Below are 10,341 nucleotides of genomic sequence, written 5' to 3' on the forward strand. Positions count from 1 at the left end.
TGATTGATATATTTAACTAGAGAATCTATTGATTGATGTATTTAACTAGAGGCCCGGTGCACGAATTCATGCACAAATGAAGTCCAGAGGGGGGATGGCAGGGGGAGGCCAGGACACGATTAGCCGTCCAGGTGGGGGCATGCAAGAGGCAGCTGATCAATGCTTCTCTTTCATGGATGTTTCTAACTTGCCTCCCTCTCTTTTCCTCTCTGAAGTCAATAAAAATCTATAATAATAATAAAAGCATAATTATGCTAATTAGACCAAGTGTCCTTCTGGAAGTCCTTGCTTCCAGACAAAGCTGCAGCAGACAGGGACCATGGTAGAGGTTCTTTGCCTGGATCTCTGGCCTGAAACAGAGCCTGGTATGTTATAGGTTTTCACCGGATATCCTTTGGTTGGAAACATTGATGTTTGACATGGGTCTCTTACAGTATAACCTGGTTTCTTAGGGGAAAATGAACATTGAAAAATAATAATGGTAACCTGGGGAATGTGAAACATGACCCCTCCCAACCAGACTTCCAATGTGTTGCAGCTGCCAGAATTCTGCCCAGTGTGTAATGGGAATGAAAGGGGTTTCTGTTTTCCCTGCCCCTGCAGGGTCTTCTATTATATACCCTTGGTTGCCTCATCAGAAGACAAGATGGCGACTTAGGCAATACTTTTCACTCTCAGGGATTCTAGAGAGTTGCTAAGTGGGCCACTTTTTCATGGGTCCAGAACACTCTTAAATTGTATAAGCGATTCTCTTTAGGATGGCTAGCATCTGCCAAGTTGTCCTCAGCTACAGTGAGGAAAGAAGAGCTGCTTCCTCCCTCTGGTTGGGTGCCAGGTGGGCTCTGTCTATCATTGTGCCCCTGGGTACCTTCAGCTGGGTGGGAACCCACCTGGTCCATCATGTTGGCAAGGACATGGACCACTAAGGTGAACAGAGAGGCAAACCTGCTTCCTCAGATAATTTAAAGTTGTGTTTGTTTTTCTCCCAATGGTTTGTTCATTAAAAATGGAGGCTTGTGCCAGGGCTGGCTGTAAAAAAGACCTGGACATTCTCCCCACAGACAACTGCTGGTGGTCTGAGCTGACTCACCCTCATCCCTTCACCGCCCCATGGCTCTGCCCCTGGCATCTGGTCTTGGGTGGTTGGCATCCTTGCAGTAATCTCAGGCTGCTGCCATAAGCCCTGGGCAACAACAATGGGATTTTTTTCTAGGGAGGTCAGGAGTGAGAGCCACTGGGCTAGCACTGGCTTTTATTGCTGTTTGCATGAGGTTTGGGGGGGAGAGTTTTTTTTTTTTTTCTGTTTTTTTTTTCTTTACCAAATAAGGAGATTTGAAAGTCCTCTTGGATGGGGATGCTCTGGATCCCCACAGCACTCAGATTGGAAATGTTTACATAGATACATTTCATATTTTATCTGTTTTTTTCAGATAGGCGTGTGGAACATTCCAACTACACTTCTCTCACATCTGCCCTTCATCCGCGGTAAAGCTGGTCAGAGACACTGGTACTTGATTAGTGACTTTGGCGTTGCTTGCACACCTGTTGTGCCAGGAACAAACTGAAGACGAATTTGACAAAAAGCAGAGGTTGTGGGTGGGAGGCATTGGCAGCTCCCGGCAGAGTGGGGCGGTCTCCAGGGTTTTGTTGGTCTGGCTCATCCTCCTTGGGAGCTCGCCTGTGTGTGTGTGTGTGGGAGTTCAGTTCACAACAACTTGTTAAGCACCTACTCTATGCCAGGCGCTCTTCCCAATGAGGTGCTTGGGACACCAAGACCGATGAAAGTCTCTGCTTGCCTTCCAGGAGGTCAGGAGAGGGACCTATGGTGGTGATTGCAAGATGGCTACACATTATTTTTACTCCTTCCCTTGAATTTGGGCTTGTCCTGCCACTAGCATTGACCAATAGGATGTGGTGGAAGCAATGTTGTGTAACATTTGAGAATGGGCCTCAAGAGATCTATAGTATTGGTTTTTGCCACTCTTAGACTATGTTTGTTTGGAAGCCAGCACCATGTAAGGAGCCTAATTACTCTAGGAACTCCATGCTGTGAAGGAAGCCCAAGCTAGCGACATGGAGTGAGAGTGTGAGAGGGGCACTGAAGCAACACAAGTGAATGAAACCTTCATGGGCCTTCTCTTTGGCCAAGTGGCTAGCTGAATGAGCCAGGTGAATAACCTCAGCTGTTGCCACATCAAGCAGAAGCATTGCCAAACCAAGCCTTACCTAAATTCTTCACCCATAGGATTATTAGCAAATAAAATGGCTGTTGGTGTAGTCCATTAAGTTTTGGAGCAGGTTGTTACACAGTTACAGATAATCAAAATATACACATAGCCCTGGCTGGGTGGCTTAGTTGGTTGGAGCATTATCCCATACACCTAAATGTTGCAGGTTTGATTCCTGGTCAGAGCACATACTTAGATTGTGGGTTTGATCCCTGATTGGGGTGTGTACAGGAGGCAGCCAATTGATGTTTATCTCTCACATCAATGTTTCTCTCTCTCTTTCAAATAAATAGTAATAAAAACAACAACAAACACATCCTCGGGTGAGGATAAAACACACACACACACACACACACACACATTCTTAATGATGGATTAATGCATAGGACGCTATAGGAACAGAAGATGGGACCTAAGCCAGCCTGGAGTGATGAGAGGATGCCATAGAATGCTCCCCAAAGAAGGTTTTCTGGAGTAGAATCTTCTCTAAAGACCTAGATTAAGCCAGTCTTGAGGGAAGGTCTGAAGCGGTCTAGGCTTGGGGGAAGAGAGCAAAGAAGCATGGAGGTGACTAACAGTGTGGTACATATGTAAGGGATCTTCAAGTGTAAGGCAAAGAGTAATGGATAATATTGTAGAGATATCCTATATAATAAAAGCCTAATATGTAAATTGACCGAATGATGGAATGACTGGTTGCTATAATATGCACTTACCACCAGGGGGAAGATGCTCAATGCTCCCATATGGGGAGCACTGCTCAGCCAGAAGCTGGGTCATGACTGGTGAGCACAGTGGCAGTGGTAGGAGCCTCTCCCGCTTCCATGTCAGCACTAAGGAGCAGCGAGCAGGCAGGTGGTACGAAGCAAGAGGTCCTGGAATGTGAGAGGGATGTCTGCCTGCTGGGGAGCGGGCCTAAGCCAGCAGACGGACATCCATCAAGAGGTCCCAGATTGCCAGAGGGCGCAGACAAGTCTGTGGTAACCCACCTCCCACTTACACCCCTAGGGCACAAATATTGTGCACCAGATCTCTAGTTCATAATAATGATGAGAGTATTAATAGTAGTAATAGGTAACATTTATTAAACATTTACTATATGCCAGATATTGATTTAAGGTTTCCTATGTATTAACTAATTTCATTCTTACTGCAATCCTTTCACATTAGAAGAAAATGGGGCACAAAGGGACAAGTAAGATTCAAGAGCACGTGGCTAAGCAAGAGTTGGAGAACTTTGTGTTCCTTCTTAAAGAGCTTGGGCTTTATTCTGTAGGTGATGTAAAGTGAAAAGTGTTATTTTAAGAGATCCTCACCTGAGGATATTTTTTTTTCTATTGATTTTTATATAGAGTGGAAGCCAGAGAGAGAGAGAGAGAGAGACAGTGATGTGTGAGAAAGACATTGTTTGGTTGTCTCCTATCAGGGCTGGGAGATATGAGCCCTTGACCGGATTCAAACCCAGGACCTTTCAGTCCACGGGCCAAATTCTACCTACTGAGCCAAATCAGCTAGGGCTGGAGTGAAAAGTTTTAAGTGAGGGAGTTACATGGTCACATCGAGAGAGTCTTTGTCACTTGCCTGAATTTAGTTATTTTCTCTGCCTGTTACTTATTTTTCAATTGTGACTAGTGAATTTGTTATAACAAGCGAGGCCCATGACCTTATTTTTGAGGCACACAAGGAAAGAGGGAAGTACGGGGACACGTGCTGCTCCACAGCTGGTCATGGGGGTGGAGAGGACAGAAGGGAGAATGGGTGTGGTGGCCATCAAGAGAGGAAAGTGGCCACATCCCTGACCCTGCGGAAAACAGAATACGGGAAGCGAGCTTGTCCTAAGAACATCTCTTAGGCTGAGGCACAGATAGACTCATGGGCTTTGTGTGCAGTTGGCCTTTCTCTCTTTCCTTCTCTCATGGCCTTTCAGGTGATTAGCATCACAATATTAAAAACAGCTGTTGGGTTCCCAGCTGTTTAGCAAAGAAGGGAGCATTTTACATAAACTTGGAAATGCTCATCTGGCCACGACCATTGTGTTCTGAAGGGGGTCATCATGGGATGACCATGGAATAGCTTTTCTCGAACATGCCACACTCACTTTCTCTCTGTCCCCGGCTCTGTCTACCAAGGGCCGTAGATCAGATTCAGTCGTCTTATTTGTGGACAGACTTGCCTCATACTCACTTCAATAGGTTCTGTGCAAGGAGGGAAGAGACGGAGTGTATGAGAAGAAAGGCTTGGCTTCAGTTGTGGTAGAAACTTGGGGATCTGCCTTTCCAACTGGGTTGGGCAGCCCTTGCTTTGTGTGATACGGAAAAATGTCTGAAATTACCTAGATCCCAAGGCCCTCTTCTGTAATATAAGAGATGTGGGTGAAGACTAATTTCATCACAAATAATAAAAATAACCATAATGGCTGAAACCGGTTTGGCTCAGTGGATAGAGTGTTGGTCTGTGGACTGAAGGGTTCCAGGTTCCATTCCGGTCAAGGGCATGTACATTGGTTGTGGGCACATCCTCGGTAGGGGGTGTGCAGGAGGCAGCTGGTCAATGTTTCTCTCTCATTGATGTTTCTAGCTTTCTATCCCTCCCTCTTTTTCTCTGTAAAAAATCAATAAAATATATTTAAAAAATAACCATAATGTTTACTGAGCATTCACTAAAAGCTAGGTGCTTTGTATGCTTTATTCATTTAATCTTCACAATAACTTAGACTCAGTGAAACTCCCTGAAGCCTTTACTGACCACCCTATTTACAGCTCCCTGCATCAGTTATCTACTGCCGTGTAACAAATGCCTTCAAATCCTACCAGCTTAAAGCAACAATAAAGATTTACAGTCTTGTAGTTTCTGTGGGCCGAGAATTCCAGAGCATCTTGGCTGACTGGTTGTGGCTGTTTTTTTTTTTTTTCTTTTTTCTTTTTTTTTCTTTTCTTTTATGAATGTGCTGGGGCTGCCATCATCACTTTCAACATGGCAGGTCAGCATTGGCTATTGATGAGACTTCTTCCATCACCACCTCACCATAGAATCGTCCATGAGAGAGCTGGCTTCCCTCAGAGTGAATGATCCAAGAGAGAGTGAGGTGGAAGCTGCAGTGTCTTTTATGGCCTATCTTTGGAAGTCATGCACAATCATTTCCACAACATCCTATTGGTTATCGTGGTTAGCACATACCAGATAAGGGCAGGAATACTAGGAGGCAAGGATTATCATGGCTATCTTTTCTTAAAAAATATATTTTTTTATTGATTTTAGAGAGGAAGGGAGAGGGGGAGAGAAAGATAGAAACATCAATGATGAAAGAGAATCATTGGCTGCCTCCTGCATGCCCCCTACTGGGGATCGAACCCCCAACCTAGGCATGTGCCCTTGAACCTGAGATCCATCAGTTCACAGGCTAATGCTCTATCCACTGAGCCAAACCACCCATGGCTATCTTTGAGTCTAAATCACAGCTAGCCTCAGCAGCCAAATTCTGTGGCCTTTCCTTTCACACTTTCTCTCTAAATTTCTATCATATTACTGTGTTTTACTTTTAATACCACTTACCTAAAATTATCTTCTTTGTTTGTTTGCAACCCGCATCTTCCCCACGAGAATGTAAGCTTCCTGAAAGCTGAGATTTCATGTGTGTGTGTGTGTGTGTGTGTGTGTGTGTGTGTGTATGTGTGTGTGTGTGTGTGTGTTTGATTGTTGTGTCCTCAGTGCCTAGAACAATGTTAGGTGCATAGTTGATGATCAATATTGAGCATGTGTTAGGTACTATTATGCCTGTTTCATACACAGAAAGAGCAGCTCAGAGAAGTGAAATAATTTGCCCAAAGTAAAGTGTTGAGGCTGGGGTACCACCTTAAGAAGAAAGGCTGGGAGGATTCCTGGGCAATTGGGAAATATTAGGAGGAAGTATGAAAGTGTTTATATAAATGAAATGACAGAGATAGAGAGAGAGAGACAGAGAGAGAGAGAGAGAGAGAGAGAGACAGAGAGAGAGAGAGAGAGAGAGAGAGAGAGAGAGAGAGAGACAGAGAGAGAGAGAGACAGAGAGAGAGAGAGAGAGAGAGATAATGAGTCCATGGGTACTGTAGCTAGGTCATTAAAGGGGAGGTAATGTACTGTGACCAGCTGTTATGACACAGACCTATAGATAATACTTTAACTCTCAGTCTTAATTGTCTTAAAACTCTTTGAAAAATTTGTCTCCTAGGGACATCCTTATTAGCACAACTAAGTCAATTTTCCTTTAAAAGAATCCCACAAGCAATTTAAGTCATTCTTGGACTAGCAAGCACTTTGCCAAATTACGCATGGGTTGCTAACTTGATTATGTTTCTGGGAATTATCCATTTTCTGGATTATTTGCCAAAAAAAAGAAAAGTACTGCCTGCTGGCCACCCACTCTCCATTCTCCTTTCCAGCCTCCTGAGGGAGGGGCCCTGGTGTTCATCACACAATGGAGTCCTCTTAGAACAATGCCTCGCCCACCCCCTCTCTCGGCTTGGGAGATGAAGATTTGGGGGCACTGAGAGAAATGGTTATAAAAGGCTCTCACCTACTGTCCTTCCTCTGATACATTCTGGGTGCTGAGTTCGGGGGGAAGCAGTTTTGTTTGTGTGGAGGGGTCTTTGGTTTTTCAGTGAGCCAGGTGAGATTCAGGGAAAAGGCTACAGAAATCTATTCTTTTTTTTTTTTTTTAATAAATATATTTTATTGAGTTTTTACAGAGAGGAAGAGAGAGGGATAGAGAGTTAGAAACATGGATGAGAGAGATACATCGATCAGTCGCCTCTTGCACACCCCCTATTGGGGATGTGCCTGCAACCAAGGTACATGCCCTTGACCAGAATCGAACCCGGTACCTCAGGCCGTCGCTCTATCCACTGAGCCAAACCGGTTTCGGCCAGAAATCTGTTCTTGAAGCAAAGGTTGTGGTGGTGGTTCCTGAGTTTCTTCAAGGCCCAGCCAGTTTGCCAGAGTAGAAAAGCACAGAGGGATGCTACGTAGGAGGCCTACTCAAGACAAAGGAAAGGGTTTGCACTTACTTGAAAGTATTCTCAGGAGCCCGTGGGGAGCTGAGGTTAGTTGGACCCAAAGTTATCCTGGCGGAAAGACTGAAATAAAATTCCCCATCAAATCAGTGAGTTTCTAGACAGACAGTATCTAGACAGACGCGGAATAGCCATATGTCAAGGAGAATGCCATTCTCCCTCTGCTTACCTGGTAGGCCAAGTTTATTCAAGTAGGGCCCCACCTTCTCCTCTCCATAGCTCCCTTATGAGGGGGTCATAGGACAGTAGTTAAGAGCACGGGCCATCTAGCCAATGTGGCTCAGTGGTTGAGCACTGACCCATGAGCCAAGAGGTCATTGGATCAATTCCCAGTCAGGGCACAAGATGTTGTTTCTTTTTCATCGATGTTTCTATCTCTCTATTCTTCTCACTTCCTCTCTCTCTAAAAATAAAAAGTAAAAAAATAAAATAAAAATAAAAATAGCATAGACCTTAGTGTTTGCTTCAGCTTATGCCCTGGCTTCTGACACTTACTATGTGACCTTAGGCACATTATTTAACCTCTCTGTGCCTCCATTTCCTCAAATATAAGATGGGGATAGTTACTGCCCTTTTTTCATAGCGTAGTTGTGTGAGTGAAATGGAGATTATATCTGTGAAGCTATTTGAATAGTATGTTGGTGCAATGAACAAGTAGGTTGTCCTTGAGAATTTTTTAAAGAAACATATATGGAATAATATATATTGCTATGTGCCGAGTGTAGGAGAATGGTGATGAAGACCTGGTTCTGGCTCCCCCGTGAAATGTATATTCTAGTATATTTGGGGAGGCAGGATAATGCCTCTCACCCTAAAAAAAAATGTAAATTTTCTAATTCCTGGAACTGGTGAATATGTTATGTTAAGTGGGAAGGGGAAATTAAGGTTGCAGATGGAATTATAGTTGCTAATCCCTTGACTTTAAAATGGGGAAAGTACCCGGAATTAACCAGTGGGCCCAATGTAGTCACTTGGGTCCTTAAAATATGGAGTAGTGAGTGTCAGAGTGATACCACTGGAGAAGGACTTGACCTGCTGCTGTTGACTTTGAAGGCAGAGGGGGACACATGCCAGAGATTGCAGGTCGCCTCTACAAGATGGAAAAGGCAAGGAAATGAAGGCTCCTCCAGAGCCTCCAGAAGGAACACAGTTCTACTGGTACCTTGATTTAGCCCAGGGAGACCCATTTCAGACTGTAAGGTAAATTTGTATTGTTTAAGTCACCGAGTTTGTAATAATTGGTTACATTGCAATAGGAAACTAATACAGATAATAAATAAATCAATGAATGAACATATGATTTTAGGTAATAAGTACTAGGAAGAAAATGAAACAGGATAAAGGGATAGAGATGATGGAGGTGGGGCTCTTTTGGATGGTCAGTGAAGCCATCTCTGGGGAGATGACATTTGAGTGCAATGAGAGGACAAGCCATGAATCTGCATTCTAGGCAGGAGGAATAGAGTCCACAAAGACCCTAAGGAGAGAAAAACCTTGAAAAGTTGAAGAAGGGTCAGTGTGGCTAAGGGATAGTGGGCAAGTGGGAAAAGAGTAGATCAGATCAGATGAGACACACGTCATATCCTACACATCCTTGAAGTTTGGATGTTATGGTAAGAAGTTTGAATTTTATTCCTAACTAGAGGCCCAGGGCATGAAATCATGAACAGGTAGGGTCCTTAGGCCTTCCTTCATTCTGCACCACCTCCTGGTGGTCAGTGCACATCATAGTAGGCGGTCAAACTCACTAGAGGACAACTTGCATATTAGCCTTTTATTATATAGGATGTGAGAGGAAACCACTGGAGAAGAACTGTGGAAGAGAGGTGATATGAACTGATTTATTTTTTACAAAGTTCACTCAGACTGCTCTGTGGGGAATAAACCAGAAAGAATTAAAGAGTGGAAATAACACGTCAAATGTAGGAGGGTAGTATGAAAAAAGATGGACTAGACTTAGTCGGTGGCGATCGAGGTGGTGAGAAGGAGTTAGATTCTAGACACATCTTGGTGGTTAGAGTAGACTGGACTTTATGATGGTTTAGATGTGGGGTTCGAGGGAAGGAAACAAATCAAGGACATCTCCTAGTTTGGGCTGGAGCAGCTGGGTGGATGGACATACCCTTTACTTACATGAAGCAGATAGGAGAAGGACAGGTTTGGAAGGTAATAATCCAGAATATTCACCTAATAAATGCTTAAGGATTATGATCAGTATCTGGTGCTCCTGATACACTGACCCATTATTATCTCTTCCATCCCACTCTATTGTGAAGGGTTCAGTTCATATCTCCCCATTAAGGCCCATCTCCAATGTCACCTCTTTTCTTCTTCTACTATAGGAGGGACCTTTCTTTCCTTTGACCCTACAGGGGCTACTGGTTAAGTCTCTTTAACTTGATTTTGGACTTTGTTCATGTGTCTTATCTTCCCTGCCTGATGGTAATCTCTTTGAATGCAGGGATGTATATTCCTGATTTTGAATTCTCTGCTTCATAATGACTTGTACTTTGGAGGCACCCAGTATGGCTGGTGAATGGAACTGAGTGTTTCAGAGAAGACCGCATTGAGTGGGGGAATGGAACGAGATATTCTCTAAGGCTAGTTTCTGTTCTGAGTGCCCATGATTCATTTTATTTCTGTATTAGTTAGTTATCTCCACCACTCTGAGTGACCTGGTTCTGCACTTGGTTAGGGAATGAATGGTGAATGCAATCTACCTTCAATGCCAGCTCAAGGAATGCTTTAGTTAGGGAGGAAATAATTGAGTTTGCAGATGCATACAAAGATGTTCTTTGGATGCCAAATATAAATGGTTTCAGATTGTGTGCAGTTTTATTCTACCCATCTTTTCTTTCTATCTCCCCCCCCTCTCCATTTAATCAGGACAGCCTTACAACAGGTCAATAACAGGAAATGATGGCAGAATACCAATATGCAGTATTGCCTTCAATTATTCCATTTCCACAACTGTGCAAAAGTCTCATGTGTACTATATACTTACTGACTTAGTTTTGGCAGCAGGCATATGTATCTATTTCCAATGCCAAGGTAGTTATATATTC

The sequence above is a fragment of the Pipistrellus hanaki genome (assembly GCF_964339955.1).
Source record: "Pipistrellus hanaki genome assembly, chromosome: 1".
Classification (NCBI taxonomy): domain Eukaryota; kingdom Metazoa; phylum Chordata; class Mammalia; order Chiroptera; family Vespertilionidae; genus Pipistrellus; species Pipistrellus hanaki.